Consider the following 17,028-nt stretch of genomic DNA (forward strand, 5'->3'; position numbering starts at 1 on the left):
ACCTTGTCTCTGGGCCCTTATAGACTCCCAGTCTCAAACGGTATGTTTCCACTCCCAAAGACTCTTTATGGAATGTGTCGTCAGACAGACCCACACTTTCCCAAAGGAAAGCTTTATGTATAGTTCAAACCCACCAAAACGAAACAAAACCCCAAACCCCCCATTTCTTCCTATCATTACAAGAACCGTCTACCCCAACAGGGCCTGGTGGAATGCCCACACAAAGCAGATCTCCCCAGGGGGGTTTTCTGACACAACTCTGGCCTTGAACAACCAACTTCACCCACCCCCAACCACACACACACACACACACACACACACACACACACACAAACACACACCCGCCATTGCCGCCCCTGCGCAATGGTTTCAAGGTACAGACTCCATTCCAAATCCCAAAGGTGAGCTGAAAAGGTCTCTCCTCGCCTGGGCCGCCCCCCTGCCCTCTCCCTCCCATGCCCTCTGCGCTCGGCTCGCTCCCCAGCGTGAATTCCGCGGATAACTCCAAAGCTGCCACACCAGCTCGCGCTGAGCAGCTTGGCGCGGCCGCGATCAGCTGGAGGCAGACAGCAAAGCGCAGTCTCCTGGAGTTAGGCTGAAGTGACTGTCAAGCAGCTGTCTCCCCCAGCCCCCTCCCTGCTCACACGACGACGCCGCCAGGCCCGGGGCCGCGCCTCCCCTCCGCCGGCTCCCCGCCCCCCGCCCCTCCGCCCCTCCGCCCCCATCCCCTCCGCCTGCGCGCTCGGCTCCGCCAGCCTCGCGCCCGCCGGCCCCGCAACTGCACCCCTGGCCGCAGCTGCCGCGAACCGACGCGCAGCGCCCCTGGGGTCCGCGCGGGCGACCCTGCTGCTTCCCGCGGCTTTGTCCCTTCGGCCCAGTGGGCGAGCTCTGCGGGCTGCAAAGCCGGGGGTGCTGGCCGCCGGGAAATTGCATTCGCACCGAGGCTGTTCTACGCCAGAGAGCCCAAGTGTCCCCTTGTCATGACAAGGAGCTCTCGTCTTTAGGTATGTGCACCTTCTCGGGTGTTCTTTTTTTGCTTCTGATTTTGCTTGCCACCCAGGTGAGGTCTGGGTGGCCAGGGGCATCCTGGGCTTGAATGAGCCCTGCGGCTTCGGGAGCCGCTCCGGCTGGGCATCCTTGGCTCCCTGCGCCCGGGAGGCTCTGCGCGCCTGTGCCCGCAGGGGAGGGCCGCGAAGTTGCCGAGGGAGAGAGGGCACAGGCACTTCTGCAGGAGGAGCCGGGGGCGCCCGGGGAGAGCAGAGGGACTGGCCGCGGAGATGGTAAGGAGCCCGGGACAGTGCCCGGGGGGGGCGTTTCTGGAACGGCGGCGCGCCAGGTCCCACCGTCCATGCTCCGAGGGTGGCCGCGCGGACGCCCTCGAGTGGGTCCCCGTGGCCCGCTGTCACCCAGCTACTTCCGGCACTCTCTACGCCTGTGCCGAGTCCAGCGAGGGCTGGAATCTCTGCACCCGGCGTCTTCATTTGCCCCAAGCCTGCCGCTGTTGAGCTTGGCTAGGAACCAGACCCCGGGCGTCTGAAATCCACGCGGGTTGGGGGGGGGCGAGATGAAAATTGAGGGAAGAGGCAAGCAGGAGTAATGTGTCACGCGGCTGCTGACCTAGGTCTAGAAGGGTGGGGGAGGGGCGATGCACCTGAGGACAGGAGCCCCCTGCAAGTTTCTGTGGCTTGGGAGGGGTCTGGAGAAGAGAGGCATCTGCAACTCTGTCGCCTAGAGATGAGACTGTCACCTCCTATCCTCCTTCCCAGGGCGGTAAGGAGCAGAGAACACCTCATTTATAAGGGAGGGGGGCTGTCTGAGATTGCGCAAGCCGCTGCCATCCAGATGTTACGGTGGCAGAAGTGCTGTGCGAGTCCCTGGTGCATGGTGGCAGTCCCCTGAGGGGCAAGAGGTGCCTGTGGAAAACTGGGAGAGCCAGGCTGATGGGGGTACGGGGAGGGTTGCAGAGAGGGGGTTGGCAGTGTTGGGTGTGGAAGGTTCTTATCCTGGAGATAGATGTTCGAGTTGCTTGAGTGACAGAGAGGAAATGTTTAAGCTTGTGATTGTGGGATCATGACAGTCCCAGGACATGTTGGGGCCATCTTTCCTCCTGCTCCCACCTTTTGCAGCTCAGATCCATGCACTTGGTTGAAGTTCTAGGACCAGGATGAATCACTGCCCCCCCTTCCCAAAGAAACTACAGCTGACCCTCTCTACAGGACTGTGCTGGGCATCTTGGGTCAGCATTTGCCCCTTTGTTACCTGACACACAATCAGTTCTTCCTTTTTGCTTTCTGTCAGGTTTCTCTGGCTCCGAGAATGTTCCTCTTCTCCTTCCCACCCCCATCCCAGTATTTGCTTAGTTGTCTCCTCCCTCTGGCTCCTCCAGCCTCTTTGGACCAGACTGTGATTTCACCCAGGAGCACCCACCAGCTCCCGGCATTGTCTCCATCTCTCTGTGTTCGCGGCTGTCACAAGCAGGGGGCGTCACCGTGAACTCTCTAAGAACCAGCATCGCCAGGCTATTCTCCAGTGGTTAATTAGGAAGCAGCCAGTAGCCATATCCTTTCTGTAGGAGCAAATTGCAGGGGTGTGTCTAGGCAGGGTAACAGCAACCAGGGGAGAGGGCCTGCCCCCTCTTCACCACCTCCTCCCAGCCCAGCCCTCAGGGTCAAGCCTCCTGAGCTCGGCTTGCCCTTCCGCTGAGATCCTGACAAATTACAGCTCTTCCCCGGGAAGGTAATGCATGTGTCTGTCCAAACATCTGAAAACGTGACCATTGGAGAATCAGTTTAGTAAACACATGCTGTCGTGTTGCTTTTCCAGAAGGCCCCCGACTGGTATCGCTCCTCTCTTTCTCTGACACTCCAATGTGAGATTTTGCTTCGAATGTTTTATCCTTAGTATAAATATCAAGAAATACCAAGCCAGAGCGAGGAATGACTGAGAGCATGCTCTGAGGACATGCATAGCATTCTGAGTTCCCAAACACAGATTCCAGAAACGGCTCTCCTTCCTTTGACTGCAAAGTAAAATTCTTTCCAGCAGGGAAGGGACCCATCCCCTTTCACGGGGGACCTAGAGAAGCCAAAGAGGCTGGGAAGGAGCTATTTATGTCCGTACATGTTGGTAGCTAAACTCACATAAAAATTCCACCCTTGAGTATTGAAGTCCATTGGCCTGGGGCCCTGGCCGTGAGTGCCAGGTGTCCTACCCGGCCTCTGAGTCACTAAATGGAAACCTCCCTACTATGGTAAAGCCCCACAGCCCAGCTGTGATACCAACCACAGGCCGACTTCTAAATGTAACCAAGTCACTTCTCTGTTATATTTTGGTTTAATTCACAGATTATTGACTCATCTTTCAGTGTCAAGAGACGACAACCCAGACAAAGGCAGCTACGGAGGGTGAGCAGAGCAGTTAGTACGTTTTATATTAAGTGGTCAGATCAGGCCAACAACAGTCCCTTGGGTTGGAGAGTTTGCAAACCGTGTTTTATTTTACTGTTCGTTGCATGCAGTGGGTTGGGGCAAAAAATAAGAAAGCTGTTTTGTTTTCATTCTGAAACGAAGGCAGAAGTCTACAGCCAGTCTTGCTTCTCTTGGGAGGAAGTGGCGGTAGAAGTGAAAGTCTGTTTTATTTACACCGCGGGTACTCCTTGGGGCACCAGCACATTTGACTTTCCCCTTGAGCTTCCTCTGCGCTGGGGGCCTGAGCAGGGCCTCGTGCTTCTGAACAGCTTCTTGACTAAGGTTATTCTCATCTGCCAAGCCGAACTCCATGAGCTGGAGGAGATAGACAGCTTGTGTTTGTGGCCATTCAACCAGAAAAGAATACCAGCTGAAAACAGACAATGGAGCAAGGGTATTGGGGTGGGGGTGGGGAGAGGAGGTACAGATAGGCCAGTGGCGCATAATTGGTTCCCTGAGGGCAAATCTAGATGTGGAATGGTGTCATAAAGCAGTTGTCATGCAAACACCCCACAATGTGATTATAAGAAAGATCTATTCAGAAAGGAAAATGATTATGAGTATGTGCCTTTCTTTCTTTCTTTCTTTCTTTCTTTCTTTCTTTCTTTCTTTCTTTCTTTCTTTCTTTCTTTCTTTTTTTAAGTAGGCTCCACACCCAGCGTGGAGCCCAACTTGGGGCTTGAACTCACCACTCTGAGATCAAGACCTGCGCTGAGATCAAGAATCAGGTGCTTAACCAACTGAGCCACCCAGACATCTCTTTCTTTTTCTTTTCTTTTTTTTTTTAAGATTTTATTTATTTATTTGAGAGAGAGCATATGAGCAGGGGCGGGGAGGGGGAGAAGCAGGCTCCCCGCTGAGCAGGGAGGCCACCATGGGGCTCGATCTCAGGACCCCGAGATCACGACCTGAGCTGAAGGCAGACGCTTAACCAACTGAGCCACCCAGGCGCCCCTCTTCTTCTTCTTCTTCTTCTTCTTCTTCTTCTTCTTCTTCTTCTTCTTCTCCTTCTCCTTCTCCTTCTCCTTCTCCTTCTCCTTCTCCTTCTCCTTCTTCTTCTTCTTAGTAGAGTATGTGCCTTTCATCTGAAGGGAGCCCTCCTCTGGCTTTTCATTTCCCCCCACTTTCAAACTCATATCCTGATACACAGTTTCTTGGGACAGCTTTCTACCCCTGAACATGAAAACCTCACCATTGTGCACATGGAAGCATTCGAGTTGATTCAACTGAACAGAATCACTCAACACGTTGATCTTCAAGGAATTCATATGGAAACACCCACACATCCTCTTCCCTCTCTGGATCTCCTCTCTGAGGCCACCAAGTTCCTCTCTTGGTTAATGGCCAGGGTTTTTTTGGTCACAGTCCACTCATCCCACTTTGGCTGGAAATGCTTCCTAAAAATCAGAGATGTTTTTCTCAGAGTTTTGCAGGCTTTCTAGAAAAGATCGTTTTACATGTGTCCCGGTATTGGGTCGCCCTCCCTCGGAGGAAACCCTGGACCCATCGGGAAAGGAAGCCACTCCAATTGATTTTATTGTGCATTATTTATGTGACACTGATGAGGACTGTGTGGAGGTGAATATTTTCCCACGTTCATTACACTAATTAGAAAGGAAATTAGATTTTTTTTTTAACAGTGAAAGAAGATGAGATGCAATGTGTCTGTGTTATGTTCCGCAAGATCAAAACCAGCTCTCTGCCAGACCGAGGAGGGAGGAGCCTTAGACAAAGGGAATACTTACCACGCTATTTAGCATTCTAAAATACAATATGGTGATTAACAACCATATTTCTTTCTGAGGTGGATTTGAAGTTCAAGTCTGCTGTGTTATGTAATTTAGAGGAGTACTAATTTTTTTTCTTCATTTTAAGCACCTGTTTACTAAGCAACTATTCTGGGATCTGGCCAAAGTTAGCTTTTTCATTCACTATAAAAGTGTAAGCTACTGATTATATATTCCAGGGACTGCACCGTGTGGAAGAGAAGTAGGAAGAACCCAGTTGTGTTGAACAGTGTGCTGTCCACACATGTCTTGGTTTGTCCTGTCTACACCTGCTGCAGTGGCATAATTATTAATAGCACCCTCTTTCACTCGGAAGTGTTCCGGATGGGACAATAAGTTCCCTGGTCACTGTAGAAATGAGGACTATGGGGTCGGAGGAAGGAGAAGAAGGCTGTGAAGGAGAGATTTCGTTGTTGAGCCTGTTGTAGGCATACAGATGAATGGGAGGGAAAAGGGGAGACTCGCCAGATGGGAAGATTAGGAAGACTGTAGCTCCCTGAGAACACAGAGGCTCTTGTTTCCCTTGTTCCTGTATCGCCGCAGCTTGCGTGCTACGCAGCAAGCCTATTTGCGTAGCAAATAGGAGGCATCAACGATCAACTGCCTGTGACTTAGTTTTAAGACCGAGACTGAAGGTAGGAAAGCTCAGGACAGTGAGGAGGCCCGCCTGGCAAAGGTCAGATGGGACCAATTATGAAACGAGGCTATTAATAATGCTGAGAATGCTAAAGCAAAGCTGACAGTGATCATTCCGAAAACCAGCCTCTGTGCGGAAAACAACGTCCTGTAGCTCGCTCTTGTACGCGCCGCTTATCTCTTGGATTTAATGCCTTTGGCCTTCGGCTCCAGCCTGGAGGTGATCTCTTCCTTCTCCAGCAAATTGTCCAGGAAGGAACCGAAGGAACAATGACCCCATTCTCTTCAAACTCCTTTCCTTCTGTCCTTGTCCTCTAGGAGGACTTTTGGAAGGGAGTCAAGGACAGGAGCGTGGGGTGGGTGGGGGAGGGGATACCTTAGAAATACGAAAGCAAGGCAGATGAACACAAAGGGCATGCACGTGCTTTGTTCCCTTCTTCTAACTGGAGGAATTAATTCAAAGTGACCGTTTCAAAGAGCTCGTGCAACTCCCAAGAGGTTATTCCCAGTATAGCATCTGATTTCCCCACTTCCTGTTACATACGAAGGCCTGGGTGACGTGGCCTTGGCTTTGACTGTGCCGGTCTACCTTCTAATGAAGGCGACACACACTAGGTGCCCTGCTGGTATGTGGAGGTTCCAGGTTGACCTAAATGAAGACTCCAGGACGACTAGCTGGTAACCCTTCAGTGGCAATGCCATACCTCTCGTTATAAGGCTATCGGCAGCATTGAAGCCACTTTGGAATGACACCTTTCTTCCCAAGTTGGAAGCTAATGTCCTGTTGTCTTGGTGATGCTTCATCCCCAGAAATAAGCGGGGCTTAGAAAAGAGAGAGAGGGACAGGCGCAAGGTATGGCGCTGAGAAGATACATCAGGGTTCAGCTGTAGGATGTAAAATAAAATGGCTTACAGAATTGTTGGGTCACACTCCGGGTCAAACTTTCCAGAACAACGTTGAAAGACACATGGGGTCACTATTGGAGCCACTGCCTGAGCCGTCATCAAGAAGCTGCCCGCTGATCGAGAAGCCGCTGGCTCCAGAGTGAGACTGTGCCATAGCCATGGTCAAGAAACAGCCAGTCAGGAAGCCAGCACAGAAAAACCAGGTGGTCTAGGAGGGTGGTTGCTACCAGTCACCATGGAGAAGCAGAAATACAGCCCAGCAGGCAAGATAAAGTCCCCCCTGCCCCGAAGATATCCGCATCCTCATTCCCAGAACTGAAGAATATGTTACTTCATGTAGCAAAAGGAACTTCCCAACTGTAATGAAATCCAGCACCTTGAGATTATTCTAGATTCTCAAGTTGGGCCCAGTCTCCTTGCATGGGTCCCTGAAAGGGGAAAACCTTTTCCAGCTGTGGTCATAGGGCTATGGAGGAAGGGTAAGAGAGAGAGATCATGGCCTGCTTGGGAGATGAAGCCAGGGCCACGGAGAAGGAATGTGGGTGGCCTCTAGAAGCCAGAAAAAGCAAGGGAATGGATTCACCCCTGGAGCTTCCGGAAGGGAACACGGTGTGCTGAAAATTTGAGTTTAGCCAGTGGGACCCATGTCAGACTCCTGACCTTCGGAACTGTAAGATAATAAGTGTGTGTCATCTGAAGTCACTAAGTTTATAGGAATTTGTTACAGCAGCCATAGGAAACTGGTACACGCAGCCTCCCCGCCCCTCCCGCCTGCAAACTCATGCACTTGCTCCTGGCGGAGCTCCAGGTGTCACATGTGGGATCCTCGCTGCAGGGGGGTCCAGGCAATGTCGCTGCAGGCTTCCCAGCTTCAGCCGAAAGGCATCCTGCACGGGGGTCGGAGCGATGTCACATGCAGCTGCCGTGGGAAGTCACGGGCAGCCTGGGGAGTGGCAGGTGTGTGCGTCCTGCTTGGACGGACTACAGCGTGAGGCAGAACAGAAGTCGATGCCTGAGATTTTTAGGAAGTTTAACAAGTGTTATGAAGTCATCCAAGCCCAAGAGGGGAGGAGAGGAGGAGCATCAGAACAGTTGCCCACTTACCATACTAGAAACTCCTGTCTGATTCGTTAGAGATCTTTGGCCGGGTGGTATGAAGGGGAGATTGTACATAAGGGTCAGTGTCAGGGACAAATGTTGGTTTTCTATAGCTTAACTCTCAACTCTACAGTCCATCTGTAGGGTGGATTGTATTTTCCAAAGATGGCTTCAACAGTATACCCACCCAACATGCCCTTCCTACAAAGCAATTGGAGACTCTTTCCAAGGAGAAATGAGGTCTCAGTTCCCTTTCCTCAAGTTGTGACTTTTCTCACTCATAGAAAATGTGACCTCCAAGGCTAGGTAGGTCCTAGAAGACAAATCACCTTCTACCTTATTGGCTGGAATGCTAGTTCCTGGAGCCGTTAGCCACTTTGTAAGCTGTCTGACTTTCCCAAAGCTACCACAGCTTGAGGAAGCGCAAACTAGCCTAGCACATGGACAGGCTGGAGACAAGAAGAGAGAGAGATGCCCGGCCAGCTCCTGGCTCCTCTGACCCCACCACTCCATGTCTAGCCACCATCACCCTGCAGACCAGACCCTGAGCCAGAACAGTCCAGCAGAGAGCCCTTCCCAGTTTCTGATTCACTGTTGTTGTTTTAGGCCACTGCATTTTGGGATGGTTTGTCACCCAGCAATAAATAACTGGATTGGTCCACACAGTCAGATGCAGAACAAAGGTCAATTAAAACCATCTTGTGTTATTCCCGTCACATTTCTTCACTCTGAGAAAATAACATGACAGTTGTCAGTTGTAGAATAACCAGATCTGAAGCCCACCTTCTCCTCCCATAGATCAGCCTGAGAAACTCATTCTTACATCTGAAGGGGGCGCCTGGGGGGTTCAGTCGGTTAAGCGTCTGCCTGCGGCTCACCTCCTGATTCCCAGGGTCCCATTGGGCTCCCTGCTCAGCAGGGAGTCTGCTTCTCCCTCTCCCTCTGCCCCTCCCCCCTGCTCATGCTCTCTCTCTCTCTCTCTCTCTCTCAAGTGAATAAATATAAAATCTTTAAAAATATATATATCTGAAGCAAACTGTCCCACATTTGGGTTTGTTTATTTGCATGGAACTGGTAGCATTGAGGGGTTTCAAACTGCCTCGTCTGATATGTGATTAAGCAAGAATCCAAATAACTTCTTTTATTTATTTTTTAAGGTTGTTTGTTTGTTTCTTTATTTATTGAAGTAATCTCTATGCCCAGCATGGGGCTCGAACTCATGACCCCAAGATCAAGAGCCCCGCGCTCCTCTGACGGAGCCAGCCAGGTGCCCCCCCAAAGAACGTCTTTTTATTTTTATTTTTATTTTTTTAAAGATTTTATTTATTTGACAGAGATAGAGACAGCCAGCGAGAGAGGGAACACAAGCAGGGGGAGTGGGAGAGGAAGAAGCAGGCTCATACTGGAGGAGCCTGATGTGGGGCTCGATCCCAGAACGCCGGGATCCCGCCCTGAGCCGAAGGCAGACGCTTAACCGCTGTGCCACCCAGGCGCCCCTGAAGAACATCTTTTTAAAGTAGAGCTGCCCCATGTGGTCAGTAGAGCTGCTGCAAACCTTGAGTTGGGGGAGCGTCCTCACACTGGGGACCCGCTGAGGAGGTGGACGAGAGGCAAAGCAGTGGCCGGCTGGCCCGCAGGGACCTGGCCCCCGAGGTGCCATCAGCCACGCTGGAGCCCCTTCTCCCCGCAGGCTGACTGCTCTGTTTCTCTCTTTCTACCACCTCTGTTTTGCACATGCCTCCTTCCCTGTTCCTAAAGTTTGCTGTTCCTGAAGTCCAAGTTCTAGACCCCCGTGATACTGCCCTATGTCCCGTGGACGTCGTTCGCAGTTTTCACATCATGTCCCACTGAAGCCACAGAGCCCTGTGACATAGCAGGACTCACATGAATGCTCCTGGCTCCCCAGCTCAAGAAGCAGAATGCAAAGATGGAGTGGCTTGTCTGAGATCACAGTGACGAAGGGGCTGGGTCGCTGAGGGTCCCCACCCCTCGTTTGGGGTCTGTCGGCCCCAGAAGATCCCCTCAACCAGCCTTTGTGGCAAAGACAGTGTGAAGCTAGAGGGAGGGAGAGGTGATTCGTTCTGCCTGCCACGTTCAGTCACCATAATATGGCCTATTTGAACCCAAATTCACTGGGAGCCTGAAGTCTGATTCTTTTGTCTCATTACCTGACTGATGCTCTCAGTCTGATATGTATTTTGCACATGGAAACCTACCCCTATAATGACAAAGGAAGGGTCAGGAACCGCTCCCATTTCAGGCTCCCATGACATTTCCAAAAAAGTTTGACCTTTGAGTTTTGTCATAATGGTCTTTGGCCCAAAATAGGATCGAAATGACATGTGCTGTTTCTTTTTCAAGGGTTTGGTTTTTTGTTGTGTTTTGTTTTATTTTGAAGATCCTCAGAGTGTGTTTCTTCACATTAAGATATTTTCCAGATGTAATTTTTTGGGGGCTCTGATTGTTGCAAAGTGACTCTTTCCCCAGGGATGGCAGAGAACAGCCAAAGCAGAAAGAAGCTAAGGGGCTGTGTTGACTCAAGATGTGTCCATGTATGTGGATGGGTAGTGATCGAGCTAGAGGTGCTGAGAAAACCAGATTGAGGCAATGTGTAGTTTTTCACTTAAGGAACTAGTTTCATCCTTTACAGTCTGACGGGGGAAGAATAGACCCAGGTAGGCCTTGCACGCATAGATTCAAATCTGGCAAAAAGGGCCTTCTTTCCATCCTCTCCCTGTAGGCAAATCACATGATCCTGAATGTGGCCCAGAGGCCAGGCCTTCCTGGGCGCAGGGGTGACTGAAGTCACTGCAATTTTTTTTTTTTAGATTTTATTTATTTATTTGAGAGAGAGAATATGAGCGGTGTGGAGGGCAGAGGCAGAGGGAGAAGCAGACTCCCCATGGAGCAGGGAGCCCTACACGGGGCTTGATCCCAGGACCCTGAGATCGTGACCTGAGCCGAAGACAGGCGCTTTACTGGCTGAACCACCCAGGTGCCCCACGTCATTGCAATTTTTTAAAAATAAATGCAAATCCCGAATCACAGATGAGGCTACATATGTGTCATGGTGCATGTTGACATAAAGTCCCCCTAAGGTCATGAAACACCCCATCTAAAGAAAAATGTTTTCTATAATAGTAATCTGAATAATAGCAGTGACCATTTAGTAGCATTTCCAGTGTGCCAGGCACCTGTGTTAATTCCCTGAGTCCTCATAAGGACCTGGGGTCATTCCTATTATCATCTCCAGTTTATAGATGAGGGACATGAGGCCCAGCAAGACTCGTATGAACAGAGTGCAGTTTTAAACCCGGGTCATCTGGGCTGTGGCCATGGGTGTGAATACACAAAGACCCCCAATTCAGAGTTCCGCAGGAACTGCCACGGAGTAGCGAGCTCAGGAACCTGGAGTCCCCCAACATGACTGAGCTGGGCTGTGGTTGCTGGATCACTTGGCCCAGCAGCTCCGTCCTCACAGACTATCCCTGTGGTTCTCAGGCTGAGGGTCTCAGCTGCTATCAACGCATGAATGAGACTCCTTGATAGTCTCCTGTAATTGCTGAGAAGCTGTTGGACATTGCCCAGCCAAACGGTTCAGGATTCCAGCTAGGTAAGCAGCGCGTCTGCACAGGTGCCCTGATGGAGACGGGAGACAGGCGCTACTCCTCGGAGTCGGCCGTGCACCCTGATAAATCACACCTGTCAGTGGCCAGCCTCCTTCCTCATTGCGCATGACCAAGCCTCACGATGCCTCAGACATCTGGGCCGCTCCAGAAAGAGGGAGGGAAATAGCGAAGAAGCAGAGGAAAAAGGAATCATCCGTTCCTTTTCATAACGACTATTGTCTGAGCCATACCCACATGTAAAGTAGCTCCCGATCCGTTTTGTCTTAGTTACTGGAGGTAGGAAAACAAGATCATCGTTAATTCATGCAGCTTTAATTTATGCATAGGAGAATTATAAGGGGTAATTACCTGCAGTTGAAGAAAAATGAATCATGTCAGATCTGCTTAATTGTTGTATGGCTTGCTCCTCTGTCTCTCTGTTAGAAAAGACTTGAAGCAGTAGCCAGTGCGTGTGAGAGGCGACTTGCGTGGGTTTGTTAAACGGAGTGTTCTTTTCCCTTTGACGCGCATCTCAAATAGAGTCCTCAGGTCTGGACTGACTGGATTTGAATAGGATTCCCAGAACAATAGCTTTAATTTACTCACTTAACTCCTGGTTCATCTTTTCCAGAAGTGCCCATTTTTCAAATCCGTGTGAGATAAGTTATCTTCCTGGGCCCTATGTTAGCCTGAGTCTAATTTCTTTTGTGGGAATAATTCAGTGGGAAGGATGATGATTTCCTTTGTCGCCACTGGTGGGGGATTTATAGTCATGATCCCTAGCGTCCGTACTGTCTCCGGGCCTCTGTGATCCAGTGGCTTCCAAACACTAAACCTGAAACAAGCAGCTGGAACAAATTATGGGGCATTGAGTGGACGTGAATGGAAATATCCTTGTGACATTTGTCAAGCAATAGACGGTTTGAACTCATATATAATAGTTCAGAGAAGAATACGACTTGGTAAGTTTGCTTAAGAAATTATACTCTGTGACTTTTCGAACATTTGAGACAGGCTACAATAATGTACAGTTTATAAAAAATGATTAATGTTCGTGCTACAATTGAGCTGTGAGTTTTGCTCTGAACTTCCTTGAAGCCAGGCAAAAGGGAGTCCGTGGTAGATATCACCGAAGTTATTGCTATCAGAAAGATGGACATACAAACTCCGTTCCTCGGGGGCAGATCCCCCGGCAGTGAATTTCAAAAGAAATGTCTTGGGGTGCCTGGGTGGCTCAGTCGGTTAAGCGTCTGGCTCCCTGCTCGGTTTCCCTCTCTCCCTCTGCTCCTCCCCCTGCTCACACTCTCTCTCAAACAAATAAAATCTTTTAAAAAATCAATTAATTAATTAAAAAAAAAGGAATATCTTACGTGGGAACTTACATGTAGAAGAGGTTAAACCGAGCTAGTTAAACCAACGCCTTGCAGTGAAGTTCAAAAGGCCACACCCTGCGTGTTGAACTCCACTCTGATTTTCTTATCCCTCCACCGGGTTCCCCTAAAGGTCCAAAAGGAGCAATCTGTGTGGAGAAAGGAAGAAAAAAAGAACATGTGTATTTGGGCCTCAGTTGCTATTGTTTGGAAAGTCACATGCCCTAATCAGATTCTGTCTTCAGGGGCCGTTGAGCATGACTCACCCCTTGCCCACCCTCCTCACACACCCCTCCCAGGGGACCCAGCTCAGACAATGGAGCTGCAACTCCATAATAATCTGGTTACTGTGCCAGAATTTCTCACTCGAGATTTTAGGTTCTAGCAAGACCAACTTGATTAGCAAAATAAATCAGAGCATAAAAACATAAAACTTGCATTGTTTAGGTAAGGCCATTGGTGTTTTTATTCTTGACTTTGATGAGGGTGACGATGAGGGTGATGGTGATGATGGCGATGAGGGTGAGATGGGATAGGCATCAGTTTCACTGAGTACTTACTTTGTGCCTGGCATCTTGCTTAACAAGCCTGATGTCCCTCAATCCTCATAAAGACTTTAAGACATAGATGTTATGACCCCCATTTTACAGAAGAGGAAAACGTTGTCCCAAGGTCAGTGTCCCAACAGGGAGATGCATAGCCTGATGCCAACTGATTCTGTAAGCACATACCTACCATACAACTTGATGGGTCTTCGCGTGCACGTATGTGTTTAAACTTCTGGCTCCCGCTGCTCCTTATTCTCACTTGCTCCTTCTCTCTACCCTTTACAAAGACACTGGCTGTGGGATTCTCTAAGGTTTTGTATGACTTGAGACCCTCCATCAACTAGAGCTTTGACGGCATGAAGTTGCTGAGTCCACTCTCAGGAAATACGTGATACTTGCATGCACAACGTGTACGTGTGCTCTTCGTTCGCTGGGACAAATGCTCTTGTGTAAGCCATTTTCCTTGACTCCAGAAGTACTAACAGAAACATAACTGTAAATTTAATACTGCCCTTTCTTGCTGCGAATATTCATTGTGGCACACAGTGTAATCTGGAATCCAGCTCTGGAGGGTGGCAGAAGGCAGGGGTATGGTGACTGGCTGCTTCTAGCCACCTGTCCACACTGTTGCCCCCTTTCTCTGCACCCTGAGTACCCCAGGCTGAACAGTTGGAGGGCATCTGCTCTTGGGGCTGGAACACCTGCACTGCTAACTCGGAAACAATAGAGCCATCCTGCCAAATGGTATATTTTTGGTGCACAGAAAAATTCTATCCCTCCTTGGGATCAAAATACATTCTTATGTGAATTCATGTCATTTTTGAAAGACATTACTTAGTTCACATTCTGATGCTCATCCCATTTGATTGTACTCAACACCCACGTTCAATGTTCTCTGTACTTTCAATTCCAAAGTCTGAGCAGAGGTTTGAGAAACATACAGTGTGGATGACATCCTTCAAAAGAGAAAATGTTCAGAACCGCTGATTGTCTGGAGGGCGTTTGCTGAAAAACTAGCAAATCATGCCATAGAAAATCGGCTCTTAAAAAGGCCTGCTAAGGGGTAAAATATCCTAGGATCCTGCACCGTATTTAATACCGACGGCATTTTTTAAAGATTTTATTATTAAGTAATCTCCACACCCGATGTGGGGCCCGAACTCACAACCCCAGATCAAGAGTTGCACGCTCCACTGACTGTGCCAGCCAGGCGCCCCCGCACAGCTGCATTTTTTAAATAGGAAAGTCAACTGTTTTTGACGCCCTCTGCATATATCATATAGTCTCTATCATTGAAGACTAGCTCAGTTTACTAATTCAATTTTCAAGAGACTAGAGAACACAGAGTACCTAGGTGAATTATAAACCTCATGCAGTCAGCTCCTATGAATATTTTCTCCTCGGGGAGATGCACAGGGAGTCTCAACCTAGACCTTATTAAACTAAAAATGACTTGATAATACATTCCCATCACTGTTATGATAAAAATAGCAAATGCTTCTTCACTCTTCTAAGCACTTGACATTCGCTGACCTATTTACTCTTCACAGCAACCTGTGAGCTTGGTCTCTTTGTCACCCCCATTTTACAGGTGAGGTCACTGAGGCCTGGAGAGGCGAAGCAACCTGTCAAAGCTACGCATGTAAAGTGGTCTTGCAGGCCACAAACCCAGGCAGGCTGAGTTCTTCCGTCCCAACAGCCCTGAGATAGAAGGCATTGCATTTTTTTTAGAGAGAGAGAGAACGCACGTGCGTGCACACACGTGCGTGGTGGGGGAAAGGCCAGAGGGAGAGGAGAGAGAAAGCCTCAAACAGATTCCCCGCTGAGCTCAGAGCCCGATGGGGGTGGGGGAGCTGGGAGGGGGGGTCTCATGACTCTGTGATCATGACCTGAGCCGAAATCAAGAGTCAGATGCTCAACCCACCAAGCCACCCATACGCCCCTTAGAAGGCATTACTTTTAAATCTTCGCAGGAATGGAAGCTTTTCTCTTAAATCCTAAGATTCTCAGAACCATTCCCTTTTTATGTCATTCAATAGAGATACAATTATATCCTGTTTTTCTGCCGAAGACTTGCAATGCCCTTTTCAAATATTTTTTGGAGTGGAATTGGAATCGGGTGACCAGAGACCCATTAATGACTGAATTTTTTACATGTTAAAAGAATGGAAGGGAGATATAATCAGCAGTTGCTGCATACCATGTGCTTAGAGAAAATGTAAATTCTGGGAAGATTTTTTTTAAAATACCCATCCCCAGGCCTCACCCCAGATCAGCTAAATCGAATCTCTGGGGATAAGGCTCAGATAGTGGCATTTTTTAAAAAGCTCTCCAGTAAATAATAATAATAATAATAATAATAATAATAATAATAATAATAATAATAAATGAAAGCTCTCCAGGTGATTCTAATATGCAGCCAGGTTTGGGAACTTCTAAATTAGACGTTGCAATATATTCGGCTTTTTCTAGAGGTTATTGATAGTTATATCAATAGGAAGTTCCAGAGGCTGGGATGTAGGTTAAATATTTATTTCAGTGTAGCCGATGTTTTCAAATAAACCCAATGACTGAGTTGCTAACAGTGGTCATAATTTTCTGGATTTAATCACAAGAGTATAAGGTACAGGGAGGGCATTACCCCTGAATGACAAAGATTGCCCATTTATTTTCATTGAATCTAAAATGCTCTCATGGGGCGCCTGGGTGGCTCAGTCGGTTAAGGGTCTGCCTTCTGCTCAGGTCATGATCCTAGGGTCCTGGGATCGAGCCCCGCATCAGGCTCCCTCCTCAGCGGGGAGTCTGCTTCTCCCTCTCCCTGTGCAACCCTTAGCTCATGCTAGCTCTCTCTCGCTCTCAAATAACTAAATAAAACCTTAGAAAAAACCAAAATGCTGTCATTATCGTTATGCTGCGTTGCTAACCCATCATGAGCACCTCATTGTAGGAATGGTTATAAAATAACAAAATACAATGCAAGGAGGGTAATGGACGAGTATCAACCGTTCTTCCTGAGCCGTCTGAGCACCTGCTTACTATCGATGGATAATATTTGTGGGGCACTGTGAACACCGATGACCCTCCACTCCAGGCTGATGGGGAGTCACGTTAAAACACAAGCAAAGAAAGCTAGGGGAGGAATTCTGCCTCCTCAGCTGAAGGGAAGTGGAGTTGGGAGACACGAGCACATCTGGGAGGTAGACACTCAGACTGTAGCTCCAGTTCTTCCAGGAGTCTTGTGGACGTGGTCAGTTGTCTTCCCTACACAGCAGGAATCATGATAGCGATCATACCCGACAGGCTTGCTGTCGGGATACATAGTAGCTGTCAATTGGGAAAAGAAGAATCTGCAAGACTAAAACGTTACTACCAATCTCCTCTTCGAGGCCCAGAGGAGATGTTAGAGACACACACAGATGCTTAGCCACCAGAAGATGAACCATTCTATTTTTATTTCCAAAGGGTCACCTATGCTGAAGTCTTCTTTATTTGGCACCTGCCACTACATTCTTTGGATGGAAGCGCCATATGCTGGAGAAGGTCTCTGTCCATTGGCTTGAATGCCTACCTTCCCTACACGGAGATTGTTTCTTTTTTTTTTTTTTTTT

The 17,028-nt window shown here is 48.9% G+C and overlaps 1 protein-coding gene across 7 annotated transcripts in view; it reads left to right on the forward strand.

Moving 5' to 3' along the window:
- Positions 1-17,028, forward strand: part of RIPOR2 (RHO family interacting cell polarization regulator 2) — a 222,326-nt gene that overhangs the window by 135,236 nt on the left and 70,062 nt on the right. The window contains exon 1 of one of the 7 annotated variants that reach the window (XM_040644913.1): positions 760-1,004. The exons of the other annotated variants lie outside the window; for them this stretch is intronic. The gene's annotated coding sequence lies outside the window, so the exon portion shown is untranslated. Of the gene's footprint in view, positions 1-759; positions 1,005-17,028 lie in introns of those variants that run through there. 7 annotated transcript variants of the gene reach the window in all.

Source organism: Ursus maritimus, unplaced genomic scaffold, assembly GCF_017311325.1.
Source record: "Ursus maritimus isolate PB19 unplaced genomic scaffold, ASM1731132v1 scaffold_30, whole genome shotgun sequence".
In the NCBI taxonomy this organism is placed as follows: Eukaryota; Metazoa; Chordata; class Mammalia; order Carnivora; family Ursidae; genus Ursus; species Ursus maritimus.